This window comes from Triturus cristatus, chromosome 7 (genome assembly GCF_964204655.1).
Source record: "Triturus cristatus chromosome 7, aTriCri1.1, whole genome shotgun sequence".
NCBI classification, from domain to species: domain Eukaryota; kingdom Metazoa; phylum Chordata; class Amphibia; order Caudata; family Salamandridae; genus Triturus; species Triturus cristatus.
Window position 1 is genome coordinate 1,623,813,260 of NC_140590.1, and position 12,200 is coordinate 1,623,825,459.

The window sequence follows — 12,200 nt, forward strand, 5'->3', positions numbered from 1 at the left end:
CTGAGTGTGGCATGCTGGCACTTAGTTATGTTAGATGTATTTAAAGAGCCCACATAGTGTCATTGCTGTGGCCTGGCTACATCATCAGATTGTGAGAATTCTGACATATCCTGTAGTCCGGCTGGTTTTATCCACGGTAACGTCTGTAGTGATCTAGGTGTGTTTAATAGATGACAGGTGAAGCGTTTGCTGCTTAATAATGGCGTCGCCACACTTGCTACATAACCCTTCATCCGCTGCACAATTTGCAGATTCCAAAGTTTTCAACAAAATATGTAGTTGCTAGATCAAAGAGATCAAAAGTTACACATCAAAGCACAACTTTGCTGCCACAGGGTGGCAAACCCTTTAGCAGAGTGAGCTGCTGACCTTTCAGTTGCTAGTTGCTGCATTCGTGTGTAAACTAGCACTGACGTGAAACTGTTGTCCATACACTATTAATGTGTCTCTAAATGACAAAGTGGTGAAATGCTGCCTCAGAATGTGCCCTATTATGCTGCATACGTTGTCTTTCCTTGCTACATAATTTAGGAAACTTTCCACCTCATCCCCTGCGACGTTGCCCCATAACTACAGTGGCCCACTCAATGTGCGTTGCTAGGGGTCTTGCCCAGACATTTCGTTGCTGTTTGGTTATCTGGCTTGTTGCCATGTGGTTATGTTAACTAGCTAGCTGTGATGGTGGGGAGCCCTGCGCTCTTTCATCTGGCCTACCTAGGATGTGTTGGGTGAAAGTATGGAGTTGTTTAACATTTTCTGTGGTTGGTTGGAATGTGCAGAATGGTATTGGGTGGGTGTGGTTGTGTGAAAGGTGTCATGTACATCTTTGTGTCATATCTGTGCTTTCAGGGGTGTGCTTAGGTGCTCTAATATTGTGTTAGGTGCCGTGCTTAATTTGTGAAAAAATAAGTGCCGGGGGGCCTGCTCAGGAGGCCATTGCAGCTTCTACCACCCATCGGCCCTGCCAGTGCCAACCCAACTACCAACTATCACACCCCATAATGGGGGCAATTCAGACTATTCTCAGCCACCAAAATCTATAAGAATGGCGTGAGCAGCAGGCATTATTAATTTGTATTGTATATTGAGGCATTAAACGCTCTGTTGATGGGCTCACCTCAGTAACAGACACAGCAAACACCGGCTCAAATTAAGCACTGGTTAGATGTATCCATGTACAGTGTTTCTTAGTGGGAATTACTGCCCTAAGCAAGTTGGTACCCAAAGATATGGCATATGTCGTGTGCATGTTCAATGTCCCGTGTAACGCGTCCTACTATAGAAATAAATGCATCTATAGCATGATTTTGTACCAGGGTGGGAACCCAATGCAATCAACCGTTGTAAAGGGAAATGTACCTTTTAATTTAGGTGCTGAGAAGGAAATTAAACATGTATCATTTTTCTTAAAAAGAACTGACCAGCAGGGATCCTGGCATACTATGGCTCACTTATATAACCCACACAATGTACAGGATGGTGCCTTGGGCCTTAAACCATGTAACTGTCACCCAACTGTACTCATTTTAACGACCTGGAGGGCTGAAAGTCTGAGCCGAGTGGAATCTGCGATTTGTGCGATAAGCACACTGATGTCCATTACTACCTGTCGCGACCGCCTGTGTTAAGAAATCTTGCCAGACGGTGGACTAACATATGATTTTCCTTGCTCGCGTTAGCCAACTCAATGTCGGTGAGCCGTGTGAGAGAAAAACTCAGTGCCACTTCACAAGAGTTTTTCTGAACTCTGCACTCCATGCAGAGTGGGCAAAGCTCAGCAGACTCCGCCGGCAGAGCGGAGTTTACCGCCTACCCCTAGTTTCTACCACGTCAGACAGGATTCTTAACAGGTGAAGCCAGGATTAGACAAAACACAAGTATGTAAGTAGGGGATTATATATATTTATATATATATATATATATATATATATATATATATATATATGGCCTTTCCTCCATGTACAGTTATTTCACCAACGCCCTGAAACCCTTATCTCTCAAGACCTGTGAAACTGTTAGCGGTTCGGGATACTAAACCTGCTATCCTGATATATTAAAATGGAGGCCAACCCTCGCCTCACTTGGTGGCATGCTTCATCATTGCGTTGCTTCTGATCTGGGACTCTGTCCAAGGCTCTTTACCCTGCCTAATGAAGCTAAAGTTCGGAGTAGGACCCAACCACTTTTGTCGAATTTCCTACTTGTCAAAAACTTGACATGTGTGGCCAAGCAGTTAGAATTGTACTTGTGGTGGTCACTATAACTTTATTTACTGGACCCTGGATTAAAACACCTCTCAGTACGGGCCTCCCCCTATTTCCTCTTGCACCGCCCTGTTCTTTTTATGCAAGGATAGCCACTGCTCCTGGATTACTTTGTGTGTGAGAACAGCAGTCAGGCAGCCTGTGAGAGGTTAGAGGTCTGTGGATTTTCTAGTAACATGTTCAAAAGATAAAATCTTGAACAGATGAAGAAACAAAGAGGACAATGAACCCCCACGCACAACTGCGCCCCCTACACCTCACGTGGACCTCAGTTAGTACCGCGCCCCCTCCCTCCCCCCCCATCCCCCCAGGAGTGACCGGTCAGGTCCTCTCTCGGGTGTAACCAGCGCTAAGTGTACCCGTTCTCCCTCGCAAAAGAGCTCCACATACCTCTGGTGCGGCACAGACACCACCCCATGCACATTTACCTCCCTGGTGCTGCCCTGCACTGTGTACCACCGTCCACGTATGAGAGCACCAGCTGCCTCTCTGGTGCTGCCCTGCACTGTCAGGAGTGCCCTGGCTGCCTCTCTGGTGCTGCACTGTGTATCACCCTCCACCCATAAGTGCACCTGTTGCCTCTTTGGTGCTGCACTGCACTGCGTACCCCCCCCCCCACCCACCCCACACACACACAAACACAGGAGTGCACAGGCTGCCTCTCTGGTGCTATCCTGGACGGTGTACCACCCTCCAGGAGTGCACAGGCTGCCTCTCTGGTGCTGCACTGCGTACCACCCTCCACACAGGAGTACCCTGGCTGCCTCTCTGGTGCTGCACTGCGTACCACCTTCCACACAGGAGTACCCTGGCTGCCTCGCTGGTGCTGCACTGCCTACCACCCTCTACACAGGAGTGCCCCGGCTGCCTCTCTGGTGCTGCACTGCGTACCACCCTCCACACAGGAGTGCCCCGGCTGCCTCTCTGGTGCTGCACTGCGTACCACCCTCCACACAGGAGTGCCCTGGCTGCCTCTCTGGTGCTGCACTGCGTACCACCCTCCACACAGGAGTACCCTGGCTGCCTCGCTGGTGCTGCACTGCCTACCACCCTCTACACAGGAGTGCCCCGGCTGCCTCTCTGGTGCTGCACTGCGTACCACCCTCCACACAGGAGTGCCCCGGCTGCCTCTCTGGTGCTGCACTGCCTACCACCCTCTACACAGGAGTGCCCCGGCTGCCTCTCTGGTGCTGCACTGCGTACCACCCTCCACACAGGAGTGCCCCGGCTGCTTCTCTGGTGCTGCACTGCGTACCACCCTCCACACAGGAGTGCCCTGGCTGCCTCTCTGGTGCTGCACTGCGTACCACCCTCCACACAGGAGTGCCCTGGCTGCCTCTCTGGTGCTGCACTGCGTACCACCCTCCACACAGGAGTACCCTGGCTGCCTCTCTGGTGCTGCACTGCCTACCACCCTCCACACAGGAGTGCCCCGGCTGCCTCTCTGGTGCTGCACTGCGTACCACCCTCCACACAGGAGTGCCCTGGCTGCCTCTCTGGTGCTGCACTGCGTACCACCCTCCACACAAGAGTGCCCTGGCTGCCTCTCTGGTGCTGCACTGCGTACCACCCTCCACACAGGAGTACCCTGGCTGCCTCTCTGGTGCTGCACTGCGTACCACCTTCCACACAGGAGTACCCTGGCTGCCTCGCTGGTGCTGCACTGCCTACCACCCTCTACACAGGAGTGCCCCGGCTGCCTCTCTGGTGCTGCACTGCGTACCACCCTCCACACAGGAGTGCCCCGGCTGCCTCTCTGGTGCTGCACTGCGTACCACCTTCCACACAGGAGTACCCTGGCTGCCTCTCTGGTGCTGCACTGCGTACCACCTTCCACACAGGAGTACCCTGGCTGCCTCGCTGGTGCTGCACTGCCTACCACCCTCTACACAGGAGTGCCCCGGCTGCCTCTCTGGTGCTGCACTGCGTACCACCCTCCACACAGGAGTGCCCCGGCTGCCTCTCTGGTGCTGCACTGCCTACCACCCTCTACACAGGAGTGCCCCGGCTGCCTCTCTGGTGCTGCACTGCGTACCACCCTCCACACAGGAGTGCCCCGGCTGCCTCTCTGGTGCTGCACTGCGTACCACCCTCCACACAGGAGTGCCCCGGCTGCCTCTCTGGTGCTGCACTGCGTACCACCCTCCACACAGGAGTACCCCGGCTGCCTCTCTGGTGCTGCACTGCGTACCACCCTCCACACAGGAGTACCCTGGCTGCCTCTCTGGTGCTGCACTGCGTACCACCTTCCACACAGGAGTACCCTGGCTGCCTCGCTGGTGCTGCACTGCCTACCACCCTCTACACAGGAGTGCCCCGGCTGCCTCTCTGGTGCTGCACTGCCTACCACCCTCTACACAGGAGTGCCCCGGCTGCCTCTCTGGTGCTGCACTGCGTACCACCCTCCACACAGGAGTGCCCCGGCTGCCTCTCTGGTGCTGCACTGCGTACCACCCTCCACACAGGAGTGCCCCGGCTGCCTCTCTGGTGCTGCACTGCGTACCACCCTCCACACAGGAGTACCCCGGCTGCCTCTCTGGTGCTGCACTGCGTACCACCCTCCACACAGGAGTGCCCTGGCTGCCTCTCTGGTGCTGCACTGCGTACCACCCTCCACACAAGAGTGCCCTGGCTGCCTCTCTGGTGCTGCACTGCGTACCACCCTCCACACAGGAGTACCCTGGCTGCCTCTCTGGTGCTGCACTGCGTACCACCCTCCACACAGGAGTGCCCTGGCTGCTTCTCTGGTGCTGCACTGCGTACCACCCTCCACACAGGAGTGCCCTGGCTGCCTCTCTGGTGCTGCACTGCGTACCACCCTCCACACAGGAGTACCCTGGCTGCCTCTCTGGTGCTGCACTGCCTACCACCCTCCACACAGGAGTGCCCTGGCTGCCTCTCTGGTGCTGCACTGCCTACCACCCTCCACACAGGAGTGCCCTGGCTGCCTCTCTGGTGCTGCACTGCGTACCACCCTCCACACAGGATTGCCCTGGCTGCTTCTCTGGTGCTGCACTGCGTACCACCCTCCACACAGGAGTGCCCTGGCGGCCTCTCTGGTGCTGCACTGCGTACCACCCTCCACACAGGAGTGCCCTGGCTGCCTCTCTGGTGCTGCACTGCGTACCACCCTCCACACAGGAGTGCCCTGGCTGCCTCTCTGGTGCTGCACTGCGTACCACCCTCCACACAGGAGTGCCCTGGCTGCCTCTCTGGTGCTGCACTGTGTATCACCCTCCACCCATGAGTGCACCTGTTGCCTCTTTGGTGCTGCCCTGGACAGTGTACCACCCTCCCACACAGGTCTGCACAGGCTGCCTCTCTGGTGCTGCACTGAGGATGTCGGACCTCGATCCTCGGTGTGTGGGTGAGACCACAACATCCTGGAGACGGGGTGAGACCACTGTCTCCTGAGGTTTAAGACCTCGAACCCTGGGAATGTGCGTGAAGCTAGGAAGCTAGGCTCCCCAGGGAAGGAATGCGACCCCCACCTTCTGAAGATGTAGACCTGAGAATCTGAGTGAGACCACTGCCCCCGGAGAAGGGGGCAAGGCTCCCTCGTTTGGGGATTATTTAAGACCTCAGAACCTGTTATTGTGAGTGAGACATCTCCTTGGAGACGGGATTGTGACCTCTATACATACCTACCAATTTGAAGAACTATCTCACGGTTTGAGGGGGGGGGGGGACGGGGGGCTTGAATGGGGTGGAGCCTCATTCTGAGAAGTACCAAAGGGGTAATTTTTAACCCCACCATGGATGGCGCGAGGCCCATATCTATAGATGTCAGACATCCAACCCTATTCATGTGAACGAAACCTCAACCCCTTATGGTTAGCGCATCGTTCACATTTTTTGACGATGGCGGCTGTTGAACCTTTAGTGTGTGAGTGAGACTGCAACTCCCAGGGAGGCGTGAGATCCAAATGTCCTACATATGCCAGACATCCGGCCCTGGGTATGTGAGACCACAACCCACAGGCATTGCGTGAGATCCATATCTATCGAGGATGTCGGCCAAGGAGCCCTATACATGTGAGTGAGACCTCAGCTCCCATAGGAGGCGTGAGCTCCACACTTCCTACATATGTCAGACATCCAACCCTGGGTATGTGATACCCCCAGCCCTCAGGGGTGGTGCGAGCTCCACATTTCCCGAGAGTGCCATACACCCTGCCCTGGGTATGTGAGTCAGACACCTACCCCCAGAGATGGCGTGAGATACGCACCTACCACGTATGTGAGACATCCAGCCCCAGGTATGCGAGGCTTCATTCCCCAGGGATGACGCAAGGCCTATAGGTCCCGAGGATGTCGGCTATCGAACCCAGTGTATGGCGTGAGATCCACATCTCCTACATGTGCCAGACATCCAGCCCTAGGTACGTGAGTGAGACCCCCCCCCCCCCCCCCCCCCAGAGATGGCGTGAGATCCACATCTCCTACATATGTCAGACATCCAATACTGGTTATGTGAGACCACAGCCCCCAGGGATGACGCGAGGTCCATAGCTCCTGGAGATATCGGCTCATTATATGAGTGAGACCCCATACCCGAGGGAGTGCGTGGGGCCCATATCTCCCTGGGATGCCGCTCACCGAGCCATGTGTGTGAGAGTGAGACATACATGACGGGGTGGTGCAGAGGGATAGATGCGAAAAGGTCCGGGAGTCACTGCATTTTTTGATGTTTTAATCAGTTTGAGATTAATCAGCGGCCGTTAATCTTGGCGTAACGAATCCCCTACATGATATATTCATTTTTCAATAATTTCTGACAATTTTGTTTCGGGAAAATCTAACAGATAACTCTGATATTCCTTTTTTCTTCAATTTCCGAGGGGAGACTGCCGTACCCCGCATCCCTTACCTAACCATACATTTCCGCATACCTCTGATCCTGGCGCTATTCCTACATGGCAACCTATCGCGAATTGTGTCTCTTAGCCTCGCCATCTGCCCCCCCCCAAACCGTACTACGAACCCCACTTTTCAGTTTTCTACACCCCCACGCCCCAGTAGAATGGATAATGCTATCACCTTAAGCAGAGCGATGGTGGTTCTTACTGAAAGCCATGGGGTCGCGGGGTCTCACCCTGCTCCCTGGTGTCATCCTTCTCCATAGGATCTCACCCTCCACTTCCACCCGCCCCTGTGTTTGGAGAACCAACCCCTCCCTAGTGACTGACATCTTCGCCTTCTTCACTCCTTGCACTAGTAATAGTCTCACCCTTCCTCTGGCGTGTGGGGCTCCTCTCTAGCTGTTAAGGTGTCGCCATCCTCCCCAGTGATTGGGGTCTCACCCTCATTGCCCGTAGTTAACGTGTCGTCCTCCTCCCCAATCCCATCCTCGTTGCCAGTAGTTATGGTCTCGCCCTCCTTGCCAGTGGAGGGGTCCCACCCCCATTAACAGTAGTTATTGCCTCGCCTTCCTCCCCAGTGTGTGGTGGGAGCACTCACCCTCATAACCAGTAGCTATGGTCCCGCCTGTCTCCCCAGTGAAGGGGTCTCACCCTCATGGGGTCTCACCCTCATTGTCAGAAATTATAGTATCGCCCTCCTCCCCCAAGGATGGGTCTCGCCTTCATTACCAGTAGTTAGGGTCTCACCTTCCTCCCCAGAGGATGGATATCACCCTCATTCCCAGTAGTTAGGGCCTCACCCTCCTCCCCAGAGGATGGATATCACCCTCATTCCCAGTAGTTAGTGTCTCACCCTCCTTCCCAGAGGATGGATATCACCCTCATTCCCAGTAGTTAGGGCCTCACCCTCCTCCCCAGAGGATGGATATCACCCTCATTCCCAGTAGTTAGGGTCACACCCTCCTCCCCAGAGGATGGATATCACCCTCATTCCCAGTAGTTAGGGCTTCACCCTCCTCCCCAGAGGATGGATATCACCCTCATTCCCAGTAGTTAGGGTCTCATCCCCCTCCCCAGAGGATGGATATCACCCTCATTCCCAGTAGTTAGGGCTTCACCCTCCTCCCCAGAGGATGGATATCACCCTCATTCCCAGTAGTTAGGGTCTCATCCCCCTCCCCAGAGGATGGATATCACTCTCATTGCCATTAGTTAGGGGTTCACCCTCCTCCCCAGAGGATGGATATCACCCTCATTCCCAGTAGTTAGGGTCTCACCCGCCTCCCCAGCGGATGGATATCACCTCGTTGCCAGTAGTTAGGGTCTCGCCCGCCTCCCCAGAGGATGGATATCACCTCGTTGACAGTAGTTAGGGTCTGGCTCTCCTCCCCGCGGCCATGATTTTACCCATATCCCCAGAGATTGAGGTATCACTCTACTCCTCTCACCCTGCTTCTAAGTGTTGGGCTACCACACATTTCCAGCGGTGGAAGTCTCCCCCTCTCCCCCGACGATACGTCTCCTCTCTCCTCCCAAGAGTTGTGGTCTCGCCCCCACAGGTTGGGGTCTCACCAGCTGTGGAACGGAATCAAATTCCAGTGGATTCGGGTAAATACCAGGACACGTGCACTCCCTCGGAGTCACCTGCTGCTTCCACTCCGCACGCGATGGTATTCCTGCACAGAGTAGGGGAGAAGCTACAGCGCCTTGAAGACGGGGTTCAAACGATGCGCTCTTGGTATCCGCGTCCTCAGACATTTCGACCCTGCTTTGGTGCGGGCAATGCATCGCACGATAGCTCGGTGGGTTATAGCTCCTTCTGCTCACTCCTCAGGGTGTCCTGAGGGAGACGGGATACAAATCCCGGCAGGGCTGTTACACGTGGAAAGAAAAAAAATATACATCCGTTGCCACCAAGCGCAATTCCTGCTATTCCTTAGCAACGCAATCAAATAGCGCTTAGATGTCCAGGACTATAGCGCCAACTAAGAAGCCGAGGCTTTCACAATTTCCACGTTCATACAATCGATGTATTGTTGTGAGTGAAAAGACCCTGTTGTTTCCAGCATTTCAAGACTACAGCCCTGAGGCAGGGTTGGATGGTGTGGAGCAAAGGAATCCCGATATGAAAGGCACGGTCTGTGGGGGTCGCTTCAGCAGAGTTTAATACAGTTACGTATTTCGGTATGTTTTAAAGCGCTGTGTGCTGCGTTTCGACTCCTCTGTAAGCGACTTGGGAGGTACAGAGAAGCCAGTAATGGTGACCCACAAGTGTGACTGTCTACAGTCCAGTGCTGACGGTTTTGTACAGCGCCGTGCGCTGCAGCTTCATGGCGCTCGACTGAGCCCCGGAATACATGCTGAACAGTAAGGATCGACATGGAGACTGACCCACGAGACAGCCGTGCCTTTGTCACTCTCTCATTGTGTGACGTGATTATGCGAAAACCAGTGCGCACGGCCAGTTTTCACCAGTCCCTCAAGCCTAAGGTAGCCCAGTGGGTTCAGCCGGAGATGTAGTTATCGGCGTTCCACTTCCAGAGGCTCCAGACCCCATCCAGAACCACCTCGGGAACCCTCTCCAGCCTGCATAAGATTCTTGATCCTCCGCGCGTCCCCGCACTGCTGCAGGCGCCTGGAAGGCACATATTTGAAAAGAAGCGCTTCTTCCGACTGAGGGCTCTAGCCTCCTCGCACCTATGAATCGATGTATTTTTCCGTTGTGATGTGTACATGTGCCCTACATTGAGGCGTACAAAGCTCATCAGAGCCATTTCCTCACCCAGCTAAGGAGAGAAAACGCAACTGACCAAAGCGAGGTATCTGAAGTAGGGCTGTCAAGGCCGTTACTTTTACCGCTCTTTGGCATTTCTTTTGAAATATCTTCTAGGCAGTAAAAATGACCGTTCAAAAAAAAAAAGTTTGATATAGCGCGAACAAGACCCGAACGGATCAGAGCGCTTTACATGAGCACCCGTGTCAAAAATGCAAGTAGAACCACAACAGCCAGTTGCTTTACTGGCTGACCCGTCCATTTTGTGAGGCACAGGAGATTAAGCGAATTTCCCAGAATCCCAGCTGAGACTCGAACCCGGTTTCCCAGCTTCGAGGTCGACTGCTCTGTGTGCAGGCTGTGCTTACGGCATTCCCGATGCACCCCCTGTACGGAATGGCTGCGATACAGGTGGACAGAACGACGCCGGATTCCATAGACTGCCCTGGCAATTTTGCACCAATATTTGCACTGGGAGGCACAAACATGAGACCGTGCACCGATTGTCGTGCAAAATGCAATTGCTCTGGGTACAAGCAATGTACAATCAAAACGTTGGTGCAAATTTGGACCGCTATAGGTGCAAATCTATAATATAGAAATGTTGATGCAAAGTTGCAACGGTGTGGATGGAATATATGGAATCCGAATATCATGTAAAGGTGCTCGGTTATAGGTGCAATCTATATAAATAGAACATATGGACGCAATCATTCGTATTCCGAAATGTGGGTGCAAAACCGAACTTGTGTGCTTGGAATCTACGTAACTCCAACATATTGGAGCAACATCGCAGGATGTACCAATGGAATCTATGCAACCTGAAAATGGCAGAGCAAACTTTAGGTGAAATATATGTAATCCGGGTATTAGAGTGAACTCGTTCTACAGTATTTATTACTTCTAAAGCCCCCCTTTTGTTTCAGCCCATTTGCCCCTTCAGGTCTCATTTTATGTTGCCTGCTTGGTGGGGGTTGGACGTCCATCTAAACTCAGCCTGTTGGGCTGTTTTGTAGTGCTGTAAAGATGATTTTTCCCTTTTCGTCATGGTTTGAACCTGTGAGACCAGTTCTGAGGTTGTTGTCTCTGCTGCAGGCGCTGAACTCTCGGGGCTATCTCATCTCATACTTCATTTATGTATTGAGAGATGCGCTTTATCAACTATATTACAGCCTTAACCAGCTCATGAATTCTCCTGAGCCTCGGAAAGGCGACTCCACCCTGCAGGAAACACAACTTGTAACTTGCAAGTTGAAAACAACTCTCTAAAGCAGGCACACGATCGAGGTAAACTGTGCTTTTCAAATAAATACTGCTCTTCAAGCTCCTAGAAGCACAGATGGGAAAAACGCCTTTTGCATTAAACTACAATTTGTTTGTGGCCTGCGCAAGTATGAACTTGGACAAAAAACGTTTACAAAATTAGGAATAAGGTGTCGAAAACGTACCTCCAGTCGCTGTTCCGGGTCAGTGCGGGGTTCTTCTAGGTTCTTGTCACAGATGGCGCTTGATGGGTTCTGTGGGCGCTGGATGTCCACACTACTTCGGATGCTGCTCTACCGTGACAGCTGCTGGCAGTCCTAAGCAGGGGTGGTAGGTGGCGTAGGGGTTATTACACGGAGCTACTACCTAGGGGTGCCAGTAATCTTGGGGTACCCCAGGGTGTCTTGACTTTGGGGCACTCAGTGCGGAGGTTCTACTACACAGGTTGCATCAAGGGGAACTAACTCTCCTCCTACATAAGGGCACAGAGAGGAATGTATATCCCTAGAGAGGGGTAACCAAGGATGGAGGCTGTTTTAGGATTGGGGAACCCAGGGGTGCTTGCTCTCCTAGGCAGGGGTCGGCACCCTGGACCTTGCTCCTCCCCTCGATCTCTCCTCCTGCCAGGGGCACTGCAGTGCCACAAGTTGGGGGGTTTCTGGCAGAGCCGTCCTCTCTCCTCTTTTTATCACCTCTTGTAATTCAGCGCCCGCTCAGCATAGGCTGAGCTGAGCCAATGGGGGAAGAGCAGCGGACGATGAGCGGTGCGCGCGCACGCACCCGCGCACGGGCGCACACACACACGCGCACTGGCTCCCGCTGCCTCCGCTCCCCCTCTGCCACCTTTTGAAGGTTCCTCGCCTCATTTCTGCTCTTTGTGCACTGAGAGGGGTCGGCGTGGGAGCCTGAGGGTGGGAGATGTGGGTGGAGGGAAGCACGGCGAGGGTGGGCGACACCACCGCCTCCCTCTAGTAAATATTCACAGTTCTGTCAGGTTGGTGTGGGGAGATGGCACCCCTCAGAGCAGACGATGCTGTG

The 12,200-nt window shown here is 53.8% G+C and overlaps 1 protein-coding gene across 1 annotated transcript in view; it reads right to left on the reverse strand.

Annotated features, from left to right (window-relative positions):
* Positions 1 to 11,814, reverse strand: part of PDYN (prodynorphin) — a 67,538-nt gene extending 55,724 nt beyond the window's left edge. The window contains exon 1 of the mRNA XM_085614602.1: positions 11,348 to 11,814. The gene's annotated coding sequence lies outside the window, so the exon portion shown is untranslated. The remainder of the gene's footprint in view (positions 1 to 11,347) is intronic.
* Between the last annotated feature and the right edge of the window lie 386 nt (positions 11,815 to 12,200).